This window comes from Lactuca sativa, chromosome 4 (genome assembly GCF_002870075.4).
Source record: "Lactuca sativa cultivar Salinas chromosome 4, Lsat_Salinas_v11, whole genome shotgun sequence".
Lineage (NCBI taxonomy): Eukaryota > Viridiplantae > Streptophyta > Magnoliopsida > Asterales > Asteraceae > Lactuca > Lactuca sativa.
In genome coordinates this window covers 96962279-96987987 of record NC_056626.2, presented here as the reverse complement: position 1 = coordinate 96987987, position 25709 = coordinate 96962279, and positions in this window count along the sequence as shown.

Genomic DNA, 25709 nt, shown 5'->3' with positions numbered 1-25709 from the left:
ACAGTGTTCATGGACCTGATGAACCGGGTGTGTCTCCCTTTTCTGGACAAGTTCGTTATTGTGTTCATTGACGATATACTCATCTATTCCAGAAGCAAGGAAGATCACAAACAACACTTGAGATTAGTGTTGGAAACCCTAAGGATGGAGAAGTTGTACGCGAAATTCTCCAAGTGTGAATTTTGGATTCGGAAGGTAACTTTCCTAGGCCACGTGGTAAGCGAGGTAGGCATACACGTGGACCCTTCCAAAATCAAAGCGATAGAGAATTGGTCGGCACCGAAGACACCCACAGAAATCCGTAAATTCTTGGGTTTTGCCAGCTATTATCATAGATTCATCCAAAAAATTTCTAGAATTGCCAAACCCCTAACTACTCTGACGCAGAAAGATGTACCCTTTTGTTGGAGTGAAAAGCGAGACGCTGCATTCCAAATGTTGAAGCGATCCTTGTGTAGCGCACCTATCCTGTCCCTGCCCGAAGGGACGGAGGACTTCGTTGTCTACTACGATGCGTTCAATCAGGGCTTAAGCTGTGCGCTCCTGCAGCGAGGAAAAGTTATAGCTTATGACTCGAGACAGCTGAAGGCACACGAAATCAACTATACAACGCACGACCTGGAGTTAGGAGCAGTGGTCGCGCACTAAAGATTTGGATACATTACCTTTATGGGACCAAGTGCATGATCTTCACGGACCATAAAAGCCTACAGCACATCTTCGATCAGAAAGACTTAAACATGAGACAACGGAGATGGGTAGAGCTGCTCAGTGACTATGAGTGCAAAATCCGCTACCATCCCGGCAAGTCCAATGTGGTGGCATATGCCCTTAGCCGAAAGGAAAGCTCAGGAAACAAGGCGAAGACTCTGACAATGACTATCCATTCCCATCTATCCGCACAAATCCGAGAGGCTCAGTTGGAAGCCCTAAAACCAGAGAACATGTTGAATGAAGCCTTGAGGGGAATGGATAAAAATCTTGAGATCAGAAGTGACAGAGTCTATTGTTTCATGGACTGGATATGGACTCCAAAGTTCGGTGGTTTCAAGGAGGTTGTCATGAACGAAGCTCACAAGACCAGATACTCCGTTCGGATAAGTTATACCTGGATCTCAAGAAACTATACTGGTGGCCAAACATGAAAGCCGAAATTGCTACCTTCGTGGGCAAATGTCTGACTTGTGCCAAAGTAAAGGTCGATATCAGAAGCCCTCAGGTCTACTCTAGTAGCCCGAGATACCTGAATGGAAATGGCAGATGATTATTATGGATTTCATTACCAAATTGCCCAAATCTCCAAGTGGGCATAATACCATTTGGGTAATTGTTGATCGATTGACAAAATCCGCTCACTTCCTACCGATTAAAGAAACATTCAAGATGGAAAGACTCACGCGAATCTACATTCAAGAGATAGTCCGACTGCACGGTGTACCTGTGTCCATTATCTCTGACCGAGATAGCAGGTTTACCTCAAGATTTTGGCAGTCCCTTCAGAAAGCTCTTGGAACTAAGCTGGATATGAGTACAACTTATCATCCTCATACTGATGGACAGAGTGAGAGAACTATCCAGACCTTGGAAGAGATGTTGAGAGCATGTGTCATCGATTTCGGAAAGACGTGGGACACTCATTTACCCTTGATTAAGTTCTCTTATAACAACATTTACCACACCAGTATCAAGGTTGCCTCGTTCGAAGCCCTCTACGGTCGCAAGTGCAGATCCTCTCTATGCTGGGCCGAGGTAGGGGACACGCAGCTAGCCAAGGGAAAAGTCCCCGACAGTACTCTCACTGGTCCTGAAATCATCCGTGAAACCACTGAAAAGATCATTCAAATCTGAGAACGACTGAAAGCTTCACGAGACAGACAAAAGAGCTACGCCGATAAACAACGAAAACCCTTGGAATTCTAGGTTGGAGATCGTGTCCTGTTGAAGGTCTCGCCCTTGAAAGGCATGATACGCTTTGAAAAGCACGGAAAATTGAATCCAAGGTACATAGGACCTTTCGAAATCCTTGCTAGGATCGGTCCCGTAGCCTACAAACTCTGATTACCTCAAGAGTTTAGCAACATCCACCCTGTCTTCCATGTCTCTAATCTTAAAAAGTGTCTATCCGATGAAACCCTTGTGATCCCTCTTGATGAGAGCGAGATCAACAAAAATCTATACTTTGCGGATGAACCAATTGAAATCACTGATCGGGAGATCAAACAAACGAAACAAATCCGCATCCCGATAGTGAAGGTTCGCTGGAATGCCAAGTGGGGACCCGAATTCACTTGGGACCGCGAAGATTCAATGAAACAGAAATATCTGCATCTCTTTTCAAATCCATGATTTGTATCTTATTTCCAAATTTCGGGACGAAATTTCCTATAATGGGGGGATGATGTGACAACACGAAATTTATTCCGTCAATGTAACCCACTTCCGTTAATAAAATTTATTTTTATTAAAAATTTTCCGTTAACTTTTGAGTTAAGTAAATCCCTTTGGGTTATTGTTGTATTTTTCATATACGTCTGAAAGTAATAAAATCACGTGTAATACCCTCGAATTCTTTCGGAAAAGTTTCTAGTTCACGACTAAGTTGGGTTACAGCCATTTAATCGGGTACAATTTGAAACTCCGTTTACTGTCGGGATTGGGTGGATCCCCACCTAGCCATGAACTCAACCCTATATAAGGGTTGAGTGGTCTCCATTTAAACCTTTTTCACACACCTTAGAGCTTTCTCTCTCTACTCTCTCTCTACAACTCGAGATTCGATCTAGAAACGCCCCTTCAAGCTTCACAACTGTAAGTTAACCTTCCTAGCTTGTTGTTTAGCCTAACATATTTGCAAATTCGTGAATTAATCATCGAAAAACCTCAAGAACATGTGTTTACGGTTTGGGAACATCCCAAAACCGTAAACACCCTAAAAGGGGGTTTTATGCCCCAAAACCCTTCCAAAACCTTTCCAATGCTTGGCTTATGACCTAGAAACTTGCATGAATGATCTAAGCACCCCAAAACATGAATTGAAGGGGGTAAACATGAGTTTATGGTTTGGGGATCTCCCAAAACCTTACACACCTCCAAAGGGTGTTTAAGTGCCCTTAACACCTTGTATGGCTTATATTTGGGTCTAGAACTTTGCATGCGTAACCTACAACCACCAAAACACATGAAAAATGGACAAACATAAGTTTACGACCATAAACTCATGTGTTTACGACCGTAAACTCCCCAAGGAGTGGTTCAGAAACCGTAAACTCCATAAAGGGTCCATTTCAAGCCCCAAACACTTCCATCACCTTTGATTCAACCCTAGGAACTTTATTTGTGAAGCATAAGACCTTTGAGCACCCAATAAAACCACTCCCATGAGTTTACAGCCGTAAACTCATGGGGATATGGTCTTGAAACTATAAACACCCCTAAGGGCTTACACTTGAAGAGTAAACTCCTTAACGAGGCCATACACTCCTTAGATGTAACCCGTACCATTCCTAACACTTGAAATAAAGTGTTTCCTATCATTAGAGTGTATTTACTTGCTTAATTAGTGGTTTAATGACTAATTAGATACAATTATGTATCACTTCATTTTACCTCGGACCCTCGCGTGTGTTCAAGTCCTAAATTGACACCTAGCGTCCTAACCCGACACACCCACGTCAGGTGAGTTCATACACCTACCTTTTTCCGAGTTTTCATGTTTTCAGGGGGGAATACAAGCAAAAGTACAAGGGAACTTGTGCTCAAAACCTATTATTTCGTATGAAATACTTACATGTTTAGCATGCTTTTAACACTGAAAAACCGTTTTACCAACCGATTAAGAAATTAACTTGTAGAGTTAGTTTTCAAAACCAAAACAAGGAACTTGTGAATCTCATCATAAAAGGTTATGTGTTATATTTTATCTCAGAATTTTACAAAGGATTCACGCCAATCATAAAACGGGATTTTCCATATTATTACTTGTAAATTCGTTATTCTTAAGATTGGAGACAAGTCCTCGATAACACTCCCCATAGACACGAGAGTGGAGGACCGACCCTGTAACCAGAATCTCCTAGAGGGAGAACGTGACTTGTGTGTATAGATCTATACGGGACTGACTATCCCGCACCTTGCTGCTAGCTATAGTGGGACCGACAGGTCTACGGGTGACAAAGTCATAAAATGATACTGGCCCTCGTTACGAGCCATATCTAGTTTATTGTATGGTTATAAAACTCTCAACTTAGATAATGGAAATTTACTTTTAGTAAAAATGAACCTAGTGAACTAACCTCAAAGTAATAATTGTTTTGATTATAACTAGAGGGTATCAGCAATACCCTTGGGAATTAGTTCACTACCTACTTATTAGATTTATGTGTGTATTAAAACTAATGTACCTCATCGAGAGTAACCAAACTTTCAAGGAAACTGCACCTAACGATACAAGTATTGTAGATACTTGTACACTTCATTTCCGGATCGATAACCAACCATTGACTTTGAAGGAAAATATGGGTTTTTCCTGGGATAACTTAACTTTTCATAATCAGGCTGTTTAACAAATGGATAACCAATTTCTTTTATAAGAAAATATGGTATTTTCTTGGATAACAACTTTTTATGAAATCAAAAGGAACGTTTTCTTTTACTAGAACTCAACCGTTTATGAACTCACCAGCTTTATGCTGATATTTTTAAAACTGCTTGTATTCTCAGGTTCACGTTAGACAGGTATCTCGCTTACTTTTGGAGAAGATGGTGCATATAGAAGTCTCGTCTATACTTTTGTTATACTGATATATATATAAACTATGTATTTATCCACTTTCAAACAAATGGAAATATTCATATATAATGTAATGGTTGTGTTTACTATGCTTACTATGTATAATGGTTGTGATACTACGCATGACGTCCTCCACCCCGGAACGTTTCCGCCGTCGGTTTCGGGGTGTGGCAGGCAGGCGCTTGAGCTGTCAGGTGGCAAGAAATTAAGATTGTGATCAGTCCATATGAGTTTGGATTTGTCATTATCCTTGCCTTGTGACTATGGTTTTGATAATTCACATGGATAAGAACACATACACCATTAAATCTAAGTGTCATAAGGTTTCTCTCCGATTCATGAAAAATGATGGTGAGGAAACACTTTCACTAAGTATATTTTAGCTAGATAGCAATTGTGACATTTGCATTCTCAAAGTCGTTAGTGGAGCGTGTGTGGTTAACCGGCACACTAACATGGACTTGTGAGAAGTGGCAAAGGTCTAAACAATCGAGACTATGATTACGAAATCCCTTTTCATAGTTCTTAAAATTGTTTAGACACACCTATGAGCTATCTAAGATAAGGTGTATGATATTGATACAGTTTTATCAAAGCAATCTAGTATCAGAAATCTGAACTTTGGTAAGAAAGTTAATAGAAGTTCAGGTGATTTCTGAGTACATGTCAAAGCTAGTGGGAGCATACGTGTTATGCTAATAATCATCATGTTAGTGGGAACATGATAATTATGATAAAGGTTGCAAGTTAGCAATGTTAATTAATGAAATAAAAGGTTTCAATTGGGAAAGAGTTGTTTTGCTATAATTAAGGGAGAAAAAATTATACTTCATCTCAAATCTAAAAGCTTAAATTAAGGTTTTAATCGTATTTAGTCAAGGATATATATATATATATATATATATATATATATATATGAATGTTATGTTGGAATGGCTCAACATAAGAAAATTCTATATATGGGTCCATTATTTGCGTTCTAAAATTTGATTATGATTACGGCATCCCTTTTCATAATCTGAATTATAAGAACTTGGCTTATATAAATGGAAATGTTATAGCAAAAGACTGGTTTAGTCTTTATGTGAGACATCTTGAATCGTGTTCCATATGCTTCGGATATAGGATCGATTACATGTTCTATATTCATCCTTTCTAAAATTTTCCAAATGCCTGGGGCATTAAGAAGGGAAAAGGTCTAGAATTCGATATGACTTAAAGGATTAAACAATTGTCGAACACAATATAAGGTTTACCAAAGATTGGTTGCTCAAGGACAGTTGGAAGTATAGTGTTAATTCTGGAAGGACCATATTGACATAATCTGTAAGGAGGCAACTCTTGTTTAGAAGTGAAAGTCAAAATGGAATATGGAAATGTTTCAAAGTTAGAAATTATTCAATCTGTGTAAGATTAGGAAACTTAATGCAAGAAGGATGTTTCCAAGGAGTTGATCTCCTTTGGAATGCTTTGTAATGGTTGTTGTCAAGTCTTTCTGACTTTGTGCATAATCATTACAAGAGGATCAATGCATATAAGTTTAGAATCTAACAGATTTCAGTAAATGACATGAATTTGGAATTCTTGCATTTGCAGTAAGGATTTGGGACTGTGAAATGAGAATCATTTAAGTTATGTTCAGTTGATCTATTTCACAAAGTAAAGATCATATACAAACATAGTATGCATACTTGATGTATGGCATGACTAGTGTTTAGAAAACGTAGTGTACATGCTTGGAGCATGGGACAACTATTGTTTTAAATTCAAGAATAAAGTTGATAGCTGAAATAGTATACAATGAATAATGTGTAATAATATGGCGATAAATAAAAGGTGTTTTATTTATGTTCATAGGTTTTGATACCATATTGGATTCAATTATTATTGTGTTTCACTTTGCATGTTTTAACTTCCAGAATAACTAGGTCATTGTTCTGGATGACTAAGTTATTCAAACCATCCACAGTCGGTCATATGTTGGAAGTAGATATGAATTAAGACTGTCATGGGTTGGCTTGTAGAGGTCTAAGATGTTGGACAAAGGGCTACAACACTCATGAGTGCTCATAAGTTCTGAGTATTAGATTCAACCTGTGCTCATTGGAATCACTTCATGGATTTTATCACGAGTGATCATGAGAAGATAATATCTTATATTCTTCAAACCTAGAGATATGAGTTGGTTGTACATTGATTGCACGAAAACACATTCGGTAACTCGATGTTATAAAACGTGCCTTTGTGTATGATTCAACAAGTAGTAGAACAAGCCATATGAGTCGAAGTTTATCCATTCCTTTTACCTTCGGGATAAAAGCGATATCTGTGGGCCCCTCGCTGATTTGGTGATGACAAATGTAAGTGCTCGGCCGGGCCTGGACTGATTTGATTTGTTCAATTAGTCAGTCGTCATAAATCGGAAATCGGGGAAACAACAAATGGACAGATAAAATGATTATAATCCATGTCTCAGTCCATATGATATCTATAATGGAGGAATATATGATCCCTTATCTAATGGACAAGTCATTGACAAAGGTCAAAGATCGTCGACAAGGTTAGAGTTCGACAAAAGCTTTTGAGAGCTACAATTGACAGTCGGTTATTGAAGTCATACTTGCAATAATAGTTTTAGACTTATCCAAGTGGGAGACTATTGGATTAATGTCTAAGTCCATAACTATAATTGGTAAGACTTGACCCGACCCGGCATGGTCCATTTGGGTTGCATGGCATCATGCATTTGGATAGACTATAATGAGAGAAATAACACTTAAGGTTGGTTAATATATTATAAGTTCTAATATATTAATAAGATTATTTAATTAGTATTGATCAAGAATTAATCTAGGATTAATTAAGTGATCAAAAGAAGACTAATTAAATATATGGGTTGATTGTGTAAATCATCCATACATGTATAGTGGGCTAAGACTCCATCGATTATCAAGTTGGGCTAAAACCCATAGGATGCTCCATGGTGTATTTGTACCTATGGATCATGGAAATGAAAGGCAATGACAATTAGGGTTTACATGGTGTAACCCTAACTATATAAGCATCTTATTGTTGACAAAATCGGCCACTATGGGTAATAGAAAGGGCTAGCCAATTTTCATGAAGTGTGAATTTCTCTCAAGTCATTCCATGTGTATTTGGTGTTGTGTGAACCATTTGAGGTGTCACACTTGGGGCACTAGGTACTCAAGCTTCATGAAGACGATCTACATCAAAGAGGTATGTAATTCTAACTTGATATATTCATTTGAATCAATGTTATTATGCTAGTTAGGATGAATACCTTGGAAAGTTCATATTTGCGTGTATAATAGAGAAAACATAGATCCAAGGTATTTAGGGTTGCATGTACACTTAGGGGTGTTAGAATGTTCTAAACCCAACAATAATGTCATGTTAAGATCAATAGGTGACATATGTGTCATTCGTCATGTGCATCGGGTGGTAGTGGCTTATAGTGTCATGTTACGACCAATAAATGATATATATATATATATATATATATATATATATATATATATATGGGACATGTGCATTGGGTTATAGTGTCATGTTAAGACCAATGGAAGATATATCGGTCATGTGCATTAGTGGTCAGTGGCTTATAGTGCCTTGTTAAGACCAATGGATGTAATATGGGTCATGGGTCTTGTGCATTGGTTTATATTGTCATGTTACGACCAACAGACTACATATGAGTCAAGGGTCATGTGCATTGAGTGGTAGTGGCTTATAATGTCATGTTAAGGGCAATGGATGACATATGGGTCATGGTTCATGTGTATTAGGTGGTATTGGCTTATAGTGTCATGTTAAGATCAATAGATGGCATATGGGTGATTGGTCATGTGCGTTGGGTGGTAGTGGCTTACAGTGTCACGTTAAGACCAATGGATGACATATGGGTCATGGGTCATGTGCATTGACTTATAGTGTCATGTTATGACTCATAGATTAGATATAGTCAATGGATCATGTGCATTGCGTAATAGTGTCATGTTACGGCAAATATATGACATATATGAGTCATTGGTCATATACATTGGGTTATAGTGTCATATTACGACCAATAGATGACATATATGGGTTACGGGTCATGTGAATTAGCCGGTACTGGCTTATAGTGTCATGTTGAGATCAATAGATGACATATGGGTCATGGGTCATGTGTATTAGGTGGTAGTGGCTTACAGTGCCATGTTACGACCAATATATGACATATATAGGTTATGGGTCTTGTGGATTAGGATAAAGTGTCATGTTACACCAATAGATGACATATGTGGGTCATTCGTCTTTTGTATAGGGTTATAGTTGTTGGATTAGGTCTCTAAGCCCATAACTATTTTGGTATGTACTTGACCCGATTGTGAGCATGGTCCTTTTGGGTTGCCTTCACCATAGCAACTTATAGGATGAACTAAGGAGAAAAAGGATTAATTATGATTTATTAATATATTATATGAATAGTATATTAAAAGAGAAATCATATTGTTTAATTAATATTAGTCAAGAATTAATTTTGTGGCTAAAGACATTAATTAAATAAAAGAGACTAGAACTGTCAATTGTGTGATAGTTGAATATTGGGCTGATGGACTCCATAGAAGTTGGAGTGGACGAAATCTATGGTGAAACCCATTAGAGTTCGTCCAAGGCCTCTAAGGAGGGAGTCCATGGGCTGCTTAGGGCCTAAGCAGTCAAATTAGGGTTTCCTAGTTGAAAACCCTAATAGCCTAACTATATAAGGAACCCCTAAGGTCCCAAAAACGTGTAGAAGTAATCCCTAAAGGTTCTTGGACGTTTGTGGTGCTCCTCCTCCTTCTCCTAGGTTATCTTGTTGCTCATGGTGTTTGCGACTCCGTTAGAGGTGCAACATTTGAGGCACTAAGCTTTCAAAGGTCAAGATCAAAAGGAATTGAGATTGTTATTGCTACATAACAATCAAAGTAAGATCTAAATTCTATTCTCTTGTCAATTTCGATTGTTGTATGCTAGAATTAGGGTTTATGAGATTTGGATGATTAGTTCATGTATATTAGACAAACTAGATCCAAATCTTTAAGGTTTGCATGTACACCATAGGATTGATGTAGTGCTCCCATCAGTAGTATCAGAGCCTATGTTGTTTATATAATGTATTTGATGTATTTCATAATCATTCAAACTTAAAATCGCAAAATTATGGTTTCTTGGGGCTGGACTCACCGAGTCCATGATTGAACTCGCCGACTCCACTGGGAACTCGATGAGTCCAGTGGTGACTTGACGAGTCAGAGTCGCAGATGGCTGATTTTGCGGGATTTTGACCTATTTTGTTGTGGGGTAATTACCAAAAACGTTTTTAATTAATAAAATACGATTTTTTATTGATTTTGTGTGATTATCCTTACCAAAATATTGTCAAATTAATTAGATAATCATTGTCTTATGTGATAAACTTGATTTATTAGATGGATTATCTTGCCATAAAGTTGAATTGGTGAAATTTAGATAATTACCAATTGTTTGATTAATTAAATTATTTGTAATTTGATCTAGATAGTTTTGAAAAGTTTCAAAAACTTGCCCTCAAGTTTGGAATTTAAATTTTTGATTAAAAGGTTTAATTTTTGAAATGTTTAAATTCTAATCCCTAAGGTTTTGAAAAGTTTCAAAACTTGCCCTCAGCTTTTGGAATTTAAAATTTTGATTAAAAGTTTAATTTTAAAATATTAAATTCTAAAACCCTAGTTTTGAAAAGTTCAAATTACACCCTTATGGTTTTATTAAGTTAATTAAATGTATAATTAAAAGAGAGTTAATAAATCCATAATAATATGGTTTGTATTTAATTAAATTCAAGGTATAATTTTATTAAATTAAACCACTTAGTATTTTAAAAGTGTAAAATACATCCTTATACTATATAGAATTAAAAGTGTAATATTATATATGTATAAGTAAATGTCAGTCTTACCGTTAGTAGGTCTCATTCACGAAGCTGGTCTCTAAGGGGTGTTTAAGGAAATTGCCTATAAAATGGCGATTGAATGGGTATCCATTCTTACCCACCGTACTCTTGAATAATGGAGGGTCGTTAGCCAAACGGGTAGGATAGGACACAAACTTCCATTATAAGTATAATGAAATACGAAGCAACTAAATATTTTATAAATTCCCAAATCTTAGTTGCTTTAGGAAAAATATAGAGTTAGTGCTATTCCATGAAATTACACTTTGTACCCTTGTTAAGACGTTAATGGAGCGTGTGTAGTTAACCGGCACACTAATTGGGCTCTAAGCAAAGGTGGCAAAGGGTGACTCGATGTTTGTCATAGATCGATGGAGTGTGTGTGGTTAACCGGCATGTCGATTAGGTGACTGTAACATTGGGGGCACCATGTATATTTGCAAGGTTATCGACAACTTGTTTGTGATCCTCGACATCCCAGTCACAAACGAAAGGCATACTCGAGATTTAAACATGCCATTGAAAAGTTCAATGAATCTCAAAAGATGTAGGAGTTTCAATTCATTTAAAACTTAATTTCCAATTTTCATTTTTCATGGTGGAAATTGGTAAATCATCATTTACCTACCTTCAAATATTCTCCAATTTGGATTACAACGTCCTTCTTCCATATTGTAGGATATTGTGTTGGATCCTAGCCTTGATATTTAATTTGGGTGTTATATCAAGGATTCCAATAAACTAACTTGAATTTCTCCTATTTTGTAGATGTCAAAGTCTGACAACTATGGTCTTCCCGAATCCGTTGGAAAAAGTTTCCCACGTGAAGATGATATTCCATGATTGGATTGTGGAAATGGAAATCATGTTTCATTTCCTCCACCTCCTCCAATAATTCTCCCTGACCCATGTATTCAAAGACTTGAAAAGTTCATGGTCACTCAAGCCCTATTGGCAAAAAGACACAAAGATGGAAAGTATGTATGTGCTCATGTCTTGGATATGAAGTTGCATATTGATATATTAGGAATGTTGGGTGTCAATGTCTCAAGGAAGTTGGTTGTTGACTTGGTTCTTCAGTCACTTCCCGAATCATATAGTGAGTTCATTAGAGAGTACTATATGATGGACCACGACGTAACCCTCATTGATTTGACTTATTTGCTTATTGCTGCTGAATCAGTGATGATTTGGCGTACTGGTCAAGCAAATTTTTCTGGTAAATCAATGTCCCATCCTTCAATGGGGAATCGCAACATTGGAAGTCCCAAAAAGTTTTCTCTATGCAATAGAAAGGCTGAGTCTGAGATGGTCTCGTGTACCATTCCAGAAGAATCTGTATGTTTCTACTGCCAAAAGAAGGGGCATTGGTTACGAAGCTGCCAGACTACCTGAGAAATCTAAGAGATGGAAGAGTCAAGATGTATGACTTTGCTTCAGGTAAAATCCACTATCTAACTCTATTAAGTTCCTATTTTAGATTCTTAATACATGATGTGATAAGATTGCATTTTTTGATGTGTTGAAGGATCGAAGAAAAGAGAGGAAGCTTAAAGGAAGAAGTGAGCTGAGTCTGATCGCAAAGAAATGGATTTCGATAAAATGATTTGATGATTGGATTTTAAGCTGCTACTTAGAGTTATGACAGATTACTTAGGAGTATGTATTAGCATAGTTTTCATTTGAATTTGCATTGTAAGGACAAGTTTTTCCGCACCTTTTTATAAAAAAAAATAAATTTGAGTTTTGTCTTATTTATATCTCCTTGCAATGTCATTTATGAAAATTGATGCTTGTGCGTTTCTATTGAAAGCAATATTAAGTGGATGTGATTCTTAGTTATGTTATTTATGGTAGTGTCATAATTTTTCTAAGTAAGGAAAGATTCTCATCGCTCAAGTTTCAATTGGACAGAAGCTTGGAATCATATGAATTGAATTATGTGATGTATGGAAATATAGGTACTTAGGAAATTAAGACTAACTCCTTGATCAAACAAGTATGTGAGTCAAGTGAAGGACTAAAGGACTAGAACACAATGTTGTGCACTGTTCAAGTCCACCACAAATAACAATAAGATTATTCGTCATGATTTACTAAAAGTATAGTAAATGTGGTTCCGCTAACAAGATTCAGTCTGAATTATTGAAAAGTTTCAATAATAGTAGAACGAATAAGAAGAATCAATTAGGCAGAAAGATAAAAGTTTCTCCAATCTGAAAAGATGGGAGAGTACTTTAGTATCATGTTTATGATCGTCTTATTGATTGTGAAGCCATATCACAATTGATCATCTAGGTAAACCTTAGTACACTAGTATGGCTAAGAAGAGGAATCAGGAATTGTTGAAATGGTTAAATCAAAGGTGAATCATACTTCTCTCCAAAAAAAATCAATTCTTAGAGTCATACACCAAGATTGTGACTTTATTGACACATCTTAAGAAGTTCTAACATCAAATGTGAAGTAGAAAATTGTTTTTCTTACTGTTGCACGTTTGAAATTGGTAAATTGTAATGTCTTGGATAAGACAAAGACCAACTAAGACTAATTGTGTGTAGTAGTTTCTATTGATAAGAACCCGCATTAACTCTTGAATATTTGTTTGGCAAGAAATGTTTCTTAACAAGCGAATCTTATATGTCAAGTGGTCAGTGGGAGTCTAAATGATCTTGAAAAGTTTCAAGAACAAATCAAGAGTAAACACTATGTCACACCCCGAAACTGATGGCGAAAACGTTCATGGGCGAAGGACGTCATGTAAAGTACCAAAACCAATATACATAGTAAGCGTAGTAAACACAACCATTACATTACATAGAAGTATTTACATTTGTTTGAAAGTAAAGTTATACATGATTATATATATATATATATATATATATATATATATATATACATATATACACATTCAAAATGAACAAAAGTAAAGACGAGACTGCTAAAATGCTCCGTCTTCTCCAAAAGATCACGGGGTACCTGTCTAACGTGAACTTGAAAATACAAGCAGTTTGAAAATCAACATAAAGCTGGTGAGTTCATAAGCGGTTTGTTTTTCGTAAAAGAACAAGTTTCCTTTGGTTTTCTGAAAAAGTTGATATCCAAGAAAATCCCATATTTTCTTATAAGGAAAGTTTAGTTATACATTTGTTACACAGTTTGGTTAAGAGCAGTTATGTTATCCCAGAAAAAACCCTTATTTTCCTAAAAGTTGGTGGTCGATTATCCATACACGAATGTCTACTATACTTATCACCAATTTTATTTTCGAAATTCTAAGTTCGCTCCGAGGATTATATATTAATAGACGTACTTTCGAAACTCTGATTTTTACTCAGAGGCGTATATTAGACGTATTTTCGAAGCTCTGGTGATATCCAATGGCGTTTATTAGACGTATTTTCGAAGCTCTGGTGATATCCTAAGGCGTTTATTAGACGTATTTTTGAAGCTCTGGCGATATCCAAAGGCGTTTATTAGACGTATTTTCGAAGCTCTGGTGATATCCAAAGGCATTTATTAGACGTATTTTCGAAGCTCTGGTGATATCCAAAGGCGTTTATTAGTAATAAACTTGTTTTATGATTAGCATGAGTTCTTCGTAAATTATAAAATATAACATGAATTATAACATTTTATAATGAGTTTCACAACTAGTCTGGAAGCTAACTCTGCAAGTCAACGGTTGGTTAACACGGATTCCAGTGTTAAAAGCATACAGAATATGAAAACATTTCAAATGAAATAATAAGTTTGAGTACAAGATTTCCTAGTACTTTTGCTTCTATTCCCCCATTGAAAACATTGAAAAACACGGAAAAATGTGTAGGGGTATGAACTCACCAGTCGAGAAATGTGTCGGCTAGGATGCTAAGTGTCAGCTCGGGGCGTAATAACATGCGAGGTTCCTATGTAATATGAAGAGATACACAATTGTATCTAATTAGACTTTGAACTACTAATTAATTAAGATAGTACACTCTGAGACGCGAAAACACTTCAATTCAAGTGTTATGAGTGGTCCGGGTAGCATCTATGGAGATGTAAGGCCTAGAAATGGTGTTTTCTCTTCAAGAGTAAACTCCTAAGGGATTTTTCGGCCCAATGACCCTATCCCCATGAGTTTACGGCCGTCAACTCATGGGTGGTGTGTTCTAGTATGCTCAAAGGTCATATAACACTCCGGAAATTAAGCTAGGTTCAATTCTAGGGCATAGGAAGTGATTAAACCACCAAAGGGACCATTTAAAGGAGTTTAGGCTGTAAAAAAGGAGTTTACCACCGTAAACTCTCACATACCCATTCCTTTTGTGCTTTGGTGGTTCTAGGTTAATCACATGTGATTCTGGTTCAATATACAAGCCATGGAAGGAAGTTAGGGCATCATTTGACCACTTTAGAGGAGTTTACGGCCCAAGAACCATTCCTTTGGGGGTTTATGGCCGTAATCTCCTAAGGACATGGTTTTCTTGATGATTAGGCCCCTAACACAACGGTGGTTGGTTCTAGACATTATTTTAAGGCTTAATAGGTGTTTAAGGGGCATCTTAACATCTTAAATGGTGTTCACGGCCCATGAATGAGGGTTTACGGTCCAAGAATGTTCTTGGGCCATAAACTCATTTTTACTCTTCATATGACAGGATTTTGGTGTTGAAGGTCCATTCATGTAAGCCCTTAAGTCATATCTAAGCTCCAGAAGTGTTTTAGAAGGGTTTTGGGGCTCTAAAACCCCATTTAACGGTGTTTACAGTTTGGGATTGTTCCTGGGCCATAAACACAAGTTATTGGTCCTATTTCATGATTAAAACACGAATTTGAAAGCTAGACATGATAAACTATGAGCTAGGATGGATTACTTACCAAATTGGAGCTTGAAAGGGGTGATTTTGGATAAAAGATTGAGTTTGTAGAGAGAGAGAGTAGAGAGAGAGAGTGGAAAGTCTTCAAATGAAGTCCACTTACCCTTATATAGGGTTTGAGTTTGAGGCTCGGTGGAATTCTACCCGATACTGACCTTTAACGAAGTTTATGGTCGTACCCGATTTAGCTGTCGTAACCCGACGTGGTCGAAAACTTAAAATTTTTCCAAATAAACATTTGGGACGTTTTCATGTGTTTCTAATGGATTTGGATACTCACGAGGTCATAATAAAAGTCTCAAATCAAATAACCTAATTCAAGATGTAAACGGAACAATTCGATAACGATGAGTTTTATTGACGGAAACGGGTTACAGTGATGGAGTAAACTTCGGGTTGTCACATTATCCCCCCGTTAGAGGGAATTTCGTCCCGAAATTCAAACTTTAGATACAAATCATAGATTTGGAAAGAGATACGGATACTTCTGCTTCATCGAATCTTCGCGCTCCCAAGTGAATTCAGGTCCCCGCTTGGCATTCTAGCGAACCTTCACTATCGGAGGCGGCTTTGTTTCATACGTTTGATCTCTCGATCCATGATCTCGATTGGTTCTTCCAGGATGTTCAGGTTTTTCGTTGATCTCGATCTCATCAAGAGGGACTGCTAGGGTTTCACCAGATAGACACTTTTTAATATTTGAAATGTGGAAGGCAGAATGGAGTTTGCTAAGCTCTTGAGGTAGTCGAAGTTTGTAGTCTACGGGACCGATTCTAGTGAGGATTTCTTGTACAGCTCCTCTGATCTAGGAGTTTCCCACACTATCCTCAAGTGTTGTTTGTGATCTTATTCATTTCTGGAATAGACAAGTATGTCGTTAATGAACACGATGATGAACTTGTCCAAAAAAGGGCGACACTCCTGGTTCATCGGGTCCATGAACACTGTCGGTTCGTTGATTAGACCGAAGGGCATCACTACAAACTTGTAGTGTCCGTACCAAGTCCTGAAAATTTGTTTTGGAAACATCACTCTCATGAACTCAAAGTTGATGGTACCCTGATCTAAGGTCTATCTTAGAGAAGTAGTTGGCTCCCTGAATTTGATCGAAGAGGTCATCTATTCGAGGAAGAGGATATCGATTTTTGATGGTTTATTTGTTCAACTCACGATAGTCGATACACATTCAGAAGGATCCATCTTTCTTCTTTACAAACAATACCGGGGCTCCCTAGGGTGAGGAACTCGGTCTGATGAAACCTTTGTGGAGTAGCTCATTAAGCTGACTGGATAACTCCTGCATTTCTGCTGGCGCTAATCGATACGGAGACTTGGCTACAGGGGTAGCTCTAGGGATTAGGTCGATGCGAAAGTCGACTTGACGTTCGGGAGGAATTCTCTCACACCCCAAAACCAAGAACGAACGGAAACGTTCAGGGGTGGAGGATGTTATGTGAAGTATCATAACAATGTAAAGTAGTAAACAAGCAACAACATCATCCATTGCATTAAAAGTAAAGTTTTAATACATGTGTGTTCTTTCATTGTAATAAGACACCAAAATATGTAATCAAAATAAAAGACGAGTCTTGTTTGTGCTCCGTCTTCTCAAAACCTGGCCATCGTACCTGTCTACTGGTAACCTGAGAATACAAGTTATTTTGAAAACGAGTATTAGCATAAAGCTGGTGAATTCATAAGTATTTAAGTGTCATTGCCTTATTTTGGAAAGCTATTATGAATGCCATGTAAATCTTTGAATGAAACATTTGATATAAGTATGAAAACCCTAGAAAATCCCATATTTCCTACTAGTATAAGAGTAGTCTTCTACCAAGAGCCGAATGTTTTGAAAGTAGTCTTCTACCAAGACCTGTATGTTTTGCTATACAAAGATAGTTTTTTTCCTCTTTTTGACTACTATTAACAGTACCTAGTCTACCTCATCATTTATGTGAATGTATCACAAAATAAAGTAATAGGAAAAATATAGCCATGTAAGTGTTATCTTTTTGTATTAGGATTAACTCGACATCGCGACTGCCGAAATGTATAACCTTGAACATCCGTAGATTGTTCATTCTCCTCTGTAGCTGGCAGCAGGTTTAAGGAATGGTTAGTCCCGTAAAGGTACCCCTAATATAAGTATCAACCATAGGCATTCGTAGATGTTCATTACCTCTGTTGCTAATAGGTAGGTGCCGGAATGGTTAGTCCCGTCTAGTTATCCTTTAGCACTAGGATAGGCAGAACAAATTTACACATATGGTATGTACTAGTAACTCATCATATAGAATCGAGGTACAAGTATCCATGTAAGTCTATACAAGTAAATGTATTTATGTAAATGTATTCATGTAAGCGTATCTATGTAGTCGTATTCATGTAACATGTAATGTATAGTATAGACTCATGAATGAACTGACTCTGGTGTAATTCCTTGTAATAGAAATAATGTTTTGTATCTCCTAGCTATCCCTATAATAGTTAACTGGAAGGTAATTGATTGTCCAAGAAGGTTTATACACCCTTGCTACACAAGAGTGTGGGAATTGAATGAAGGATGAAAGCTATCATATCAATACATATATAAGAACATAAGTGTATAGGTATTGTTTTGATCAAGAGGATAAAAATGGTTTTATAAGACATTTAAGAGTTTTGAACAATAACTAACAATGACTTGATGTCTTTTTAATAAACATTTCAAAAGTAACACATTTGATAACAAAGTATTTTTAAGATAGAAAACCATTTCATGCATCACATTTTGAAGTATGTGAAATTTGCTGGATGAAAACATAGTTATAAATCACATATGATTGATTAATTACATGTTGTTTTCTACTTGTATCCCCCCCCCCCCATTAAAGCATTTAAAATCATTTAAAACATTGATTAAGGGGTATGAACTCACTTGTAGAGGGTGGTTTGGATGAAATGAACGATGTATGATTGCTAAGTGTCAAGTGAAAACTTGTACACACCCAAAGATCCTAGTTAACATATAATCACACATATATGTACCCAATTAGTCTTAAACTACTAATTGAAAATGTTAATACATCCTAGAACATGCTAAACACCTTATATAAGTGTTATAAGCCCTAAGGATTGCATCTAAGTTGTTGTAGGACAAGGCTAGTGGGTTTAGGGTTACAAAGGACCTGATTCTTGAGTTTACTCTCCAAGAACCATCACACAAGGAGTTTACGGTCGTAAACCCTTGAGTTTACGGCCGTAATCTGTTAAGCCTTTGATTATTTGCTATTTTGAAGCCTTACATGTCCCTTAGAAGTATTTCCACTTGATGGTTTAGTCCTTGGAAGATATTAGGGCACCTTTCAACTCCTTTGAGGAGTTCACGGCCCTAGAACCAAATCCCTTAGAGATTACGGCCGTAATCTCTCATGGAAAATAGTGTTTTCAAGTCTCACACACATTAGGGTACGAGTCTAGGCTAGTTTTATAATGAAAGGAAGGGACTAGGGCACACTTTTGGCCCTTAAAGAAGGGTTTACGGTCCAAGGTGTTCTTGGGCCGTAAACTCTTTGATCTTGTTGGTTTCTTATGATTTCTTGGTTACTAGACACATAACAAGCCCTATTATACTCTTAGATAGAAGTACTCACGATTTGGGATGAAAGGTCGAAGATCCGTGAGAGAGAATTTGGCTTTTCTCTAGTTGGAAATGGAACAAATGAATAAATATGACTAAGGACCATATATATACCCTTGGGGTTTTGGACCGCAAACTCCATGTTTGGGTCATAAATTTCCAATTTCTTGTAGTTATGAAAGTTTATTGTTGCACAATAACCCTAAGAGCATCCCCTCTCCTGGCATCTCCTAAAGTGTTAATCATAAAATGTTCAAACTTATGCCAAATCGTCTGTAAATTAACAGTAACTGTTCTGACTTCTATTGACTTGATATGTTGTACATAATGGAAATTTTGGGTTGTCACAAATTCTCGGGAGCTCTTCGAAAAAGACATCAGGAAAACTGCAAACTTCGGGGATGCTCTCAAGGTCTTTAACTTCCTGTTTCTCGTTCATCACATAGGCTAGGAATGCATGGCACTCCTTTCGGGGAAGCCTTTGAGCTTTGATGCACGAAATGATGCAAAGGCTAAAACTAAGTTTATCGTCGTAGATTATGAGGGTTTGACCAGGAGGAAGGTTGAGATGGATAGATTTCTCGTAACAAAGGATATCAGCACGATTGGGGCTCAACCAATCCATGCCAATGATAACATCAAAGCTCTTTATGGAAAACCGACATAAGATCGATGGGAAAGAATGATCGTTGAGGGTAAGGGTACAACCTATGAATATATCGCTAATGTTCTCTTTCTCACCGTTAGCCATCTCGACGTTAAATGCTTCGATTTCTAGTTGAGGACTATGATTAAAAGTTGTTTGAATGAATGGCTAACAGATTTTCTTTCAGCACTAGAATCGAAAAGGATTGCAAGCATAAGAGCTGTCGAGGAGGAACATACATGTGCCAACGGTGGGATCGAAGGCTGCCTCATCTCGTCCCATAGTTAGAACTCTTCAGGTGTTGTCAGTTGTTACTACCTTGGGGCAGTTTCGCTTAAAATGCCCGACTTCACCGCAACCGTAGCAGGCCTGACCGACACCTGCTCCGGAAGCTTTATTGGTTGATTGAGTTGGTGTTTTGCAGTTTCACGCAAGGTGACCCTCCTGGCCACAGTTTTTACAAAACTTTTCACGACATGGGCCAGGGATATGATGGTGGTAACTGCACCTGTTGCACCACAGGAGGGTACCAGTATATCCAGTGGTAGGTGCTTGAGCTGAGGAACCGACGACAGAAATACCAACAGGGGTAGTAGCAGCATGGACTGCCACAATTTGCTGCTTCTTCGAGGACTCCTGCGAAGACTGACTCTTTTTCTTCTTCCAAAATTTTCTTTTCTCACCACTCCTCTCTGTCGGTTCAGGAGTGGTGGCTGCTTCCTCAAGGTCATCACTATGGTCAATCAGGGTTTGTGCTAGGCATTTGGTGCTGTTGTAGGTGTCTGGCTTTGCAGCCAAGACATTACCCTTGGTTGGCTGGGTCAATCCCCAGATGAACCTCTCAATCTTTTTGCTTTCCAGGGTAACCATACCCGGACAGAGAAGCGCCAAGTCATCAAATCTGGAAGTATAAGCGGCAATATCGGAACCCTTCATCTTCAGGTTCCAGAGTTCATGCTCCAGCTTCTGTATTTCGCCCCAAGGGCAGTACTCTGCAAGCAGAAGTTCCTTCATGATCTCCCAACCCATAGCATTGGCTACAGGTAGGGTTAAGGATTTGACTCGGCCGTTCCACCAAGTCAGGGCTTTATCTGTGAACGTGCAGGCGGCGAATTTCACCTTATCAGATTCAGAGCAGGCATAGATTTCGAAAATAGATTCGATTTTCTCGAACCACTGAGTTAGGGTAATGACACCTCCAGTGCCATCGAAGGGCGTGGGTTTCGCGTTCATAAAGTCCTTTTAGGAACACTCCTTCTGGTGTCCCTGACTACCTTCCTGGTTTTGGGGCTGAGTACCACCTCCTGGCCCGCCTGAACCACCGGGGTTCATTTGTGACATGACTGCTGCCATAGCTACAGTAACAGCTGCTTAGAACATGGCGGGATCAAATGGAGGGGGAGGTGGTGGCGTAGGAGGATTGTTATTCTTTGAGCTGGGTCTTTTCCTTGGAGGCATCTTGATCTAAAATGATCAGGAAAGAGAGGATGGTAAGTCCTCTAAATGGAATCGAGAGATATGAAACAAGATATATCTCATTATGGTAGATATAGATTCCTACTTAAGCGATAAAACAGGAAAGAGCTACCAAAGAGGGTAAACTATCGCTAAGGAAAGAATGAGTAGCAACACTCAGAATGAATTTCTACAACATATTCGGTTTTTGGCTAAAATACCCCCATAGTATTTTATGTTTCGTTGCGACGACTACTCATTGTTTGGGTATTTGGTAAGTTTTACGCATGCTGCATACCACAGTCACTCCCAAGCACATGTTGACTGTGTCTCGAATGAATATAGTTGATCAGGCTATATTGACCCTAGACACGACTACATAACTGCCCAAGTTTAACCGCAGCGTACAACACCCAATTACTTATGTTTTGTTCTATTCGAGGTTACGCATTCCGGCGGTTAGGTATACTTGTATACTTTTGAAAAATACTTATATTTTAAAGTATACTTTTAGTCAGAGCACTTCGACCCCTTAGTGTTTATAATCTTATACCATGTAAGGTTCGGTATACTTAGTTCACTATAAACAAGGGCTCTGATCCAATCTGTCACACCCCGAAACCGATGGCAGAAACGTTCCCGGGCGGAGGACGTCATGTAATGTATCACAACCAATGTACATAGTAAGCATAGTAAACACAACCATTACATTACATAGAAGTATTTACATTTGTTTGAAAGTAAATTTATACATTATTATAGATATATATACATTCAAAATGAACAAAAGTAAAGACAAGACTGCTAAAATGCTCCGTCTTCTCCAAAAGATCGCGGGGTACCTGTCTAACGTGAACCTGAGAATACAAGCAGTTTGAAAATCAACATAAAGTTGGTGAGTTCATAAGCGGTTTGTTTTTCGTAAAAGAACAAGTTTCCTTTGGTTTTCTGAAAAAGTTGATATCCAAAAAAATCCCATATTTTCTTATAAGGAAAGTTTAGTTATCCATTTGTTACACACTTTGGTTAAGAGCAGTAATGTTATCCCAGGAAAAACCCTTATTTTCCTAAAATTTGGTGGTCGATTATCCATACACGAATGTCTACTATACTTATCACCAATTTTATTTTCGAAATTCTAAGTTCGCTCCGAGGATTATATATTAATAGACGTACTTTCGAAACTCTGATTTTTATTCAGAGGCGTATATTAGACGTATTTTCGAAGCTCTGGTGATATCCAATGGCGTTTATTAGACGTATTTTTGAAGCTCTGGTGATATCCAAAGGCATTTATTAGACGTATTTTCAAAGCTCTGCCGGTATCCAAAGGCATTTATTAGACGTATTTTCGAAGCTCTGGTGATATCCAAAGGCGTTTATTAGACGTATTTTCGAAGCTCTGGTGATATCCAAAGGCGTTTATTAGTAATAACCTTGTTTTATGATTAGCATGAGTTCTTCGTAAATTATAAAATATAACATGAATTATAACATTTTATAATGAGTTTCACAACTAGTTTGGAAGCTAACTCTGCAAGTCAACGGTTGGTTAATACGGATTCCAGTGTTAAAAGCATATAGAATATGAAAACATTTCAAATGAAATAATAAGTTTGAGTACAAGATTTCCTTGTACTTTTGCTTGTATTCACCCCTGAAAACATTGAAAAACACGGAAAAAATGTGTAGGGGTATGAACTCACCAGTCGAGAAATGTGTCGGCCTGGATGCTAAGTGTCAGCTCGGGGCTTAATAACACGCGAGGTTCCTATGTAATATGAAGGGATACACAATTGTATCTAATTAGACTTTTAACTACTAATTAATTAAGATAGTACACTCCGAGATGCGAAAACACTTCAATTCAAGTGTTAGGAGTGGTCCGGGTAGCATCTAAGGAGGTGTAAGGCCTAGATATGGTGTTTGCTCTTCAAGAGTAAACTCCTAAGGGATTTTTCGGCCCAATGAACCTATCCCCATGATATCAAAGGTCATATAACACTCCGGAAATTAAGCTAGGTTCAATTCTAGGGCATAGGAAGTGATTAAAGCATCAAAGGGACCATTTAAAGGAGTTTACGGCTGTAAAAAAGGAGTTTACCACCGTAAACTCTCACATACCCATTCCTTTTGTGTTTTGGTGGTTCTAGGTTAATCACATGTGATTCTAGTTCAATATACAAGCCATGGAAGGAAGTTAGGGCATCATTTGACCACTTTAGAGGAGTTTACGGCCCAGGAACCATTCCTTGGGGGGTTTACAGTCGTAATCTCCTAAGGACATGGTTTTCTTGATGATTAAGGCCCCTAACACAATGGTGGTTGGTTCTAGACATTATTCCAAGGCTTAAGAGGTGTTTAAGGGGCGTCTTAACAACTTAAATGGTGTTCATGACTCATGAATGAGGGTTTATGGTCCAAGCATGTTCTTGGGCCGTAAACTCATGTTTAATCTTCATATGACAAGATTTTGGTGTTCAAGGTCCATTCATGTAAGCCCTTAAGTCATATCTAAGCTCCAGAAGTGTTTTGGAAGGGTTTTGGGGCTCCAAAACCCCATTTAAGGGTGTTTACGGTTTGGGATTGTTCCTGGGCCGTAAACACAAGTTCTTGGTCCTATTTCATGATTTAAACACAAATTTGAAAGCTAGACATGATAAACTATGAGCTAGGATGGATTACTTACCAAATTGGAGCTTGAAAGGGGTGATTTTGGATCAAAGATTGAGTTTGTAGAGAGAGAGTGGAAAATCTTAAAATGAATTCCACTCACCCTTATATAGGGTTTGAGTTTGAGGCTCGGTGGAAATCTACCCGATACTGACGTTAAACGAAGTTTATGGTCGTACCCGATTTAGTTGTCGTAACCCGTCGTGGTCAAAAACTTAAAAATTTTCCAAATAAACATTTGGGACGTTTTCACGTGTTTCTAATGGGTTTGGTTACTCACGAGGTCATAATAAAAGTCTCAAATCAAATAACCTAATTCAAGATGTAAACGGAACAATTCGATAAAGACGAGGTTTATTGACGGAAACGGGTTACAGTGACGGAGTAAACTTCGGGTTGTCACACACTAGCACAAGAATTGAGGGTTATAACCTACCGTGTTGACATATTCTTGTTTGTGTGCCATTCCAGTTTAGTTAACTATGCATGCGAGTTCTATGAGTTCTCAATGGATTGCATAGAGGCAAAGCACTTTATTCAATGAAAGTACATTGAATGGTATAGGTGAACTGCTGAATAACTTGGAAGCAATGGTGGGGCCCTTGATGGCAAGAAATTAAGAATGAACAAGTTCAGTCAATATGAGTTTGGATTTGTCACAAACATTCTCTTATGATTATGGTTATGACAAATTCACATGGATAGGAACGCATACACCATAAAATCTAAGTGTCATAAGGTTTCTCTCCGTTTCATGAAAATGATTATGAGGAAACACTTTCAATAAGAGAGATTTTAAGGAGATAGCGATTGTGTAAATTGCATTCTCAAATTCGATTATGATTACGGTATCCCTCCTCATAAGTTTTAAAATGGTTTAAACACAAATATGAGCTTTATAATGAAAGGTGTATGCGTTTGAGAAGCTTGGATAAAGGCTCATCGAAGCATATCGTATTAGAAATATGAACTTTGGAAGTCAATAAGTATTGATTCCTAGAAGTCCAACTGGTTTCTAAATACATGTCAAAGCTAGTGGGAACATAAGTGTTATGCTGGTATGGAGATAATTATCATGTTAGTGGGAGCATGATTATTATTATAAGTGTTCCAAGTTAGGAAGATTAATTATAGAAAACAAAGTTTCACTTTGCAAAGTTGCAGGGGTTGAAAAGTTGTTTTTGCTATAATTAAGGGAGAGAATATTATACTTGGTTTTGAAATCTAAAAGCTTGGATCGAGAAATTTTAATCAAATTTAGTCAAAGCACATATATGGATGTTATGTTGAAAAGATTCAACTTAAAAGGATTCTATATATGGCAATAAGCAATATTCTATAAAGTATCACATTTTCGTTATGAATCGTGTCCCGTACGCTTCGGGTATAGGATCGATTGCATATGCTGTAATATTCGACCATTCTGAAATTTTCCAAATGCCTAGGGCATTAAAAGGGAAAGGGACTAGAACCAGTTTGACTAAAATGATTAAACAACTGTCAACAACAATCTAAGGTTCGCTAAGGATTAGTCGCTTGTGAGAAGTTGGAAGTATAGTAACGAATGAACCATAATGGTGTTATTATGATTAGATATGATTCTATTGATAATGACTTGTTGTATGGCAAATATGGAAATGTTTCCATATTGGGAGTTGGATATTAAGAATTTATGTGTAGATTAAGAACGT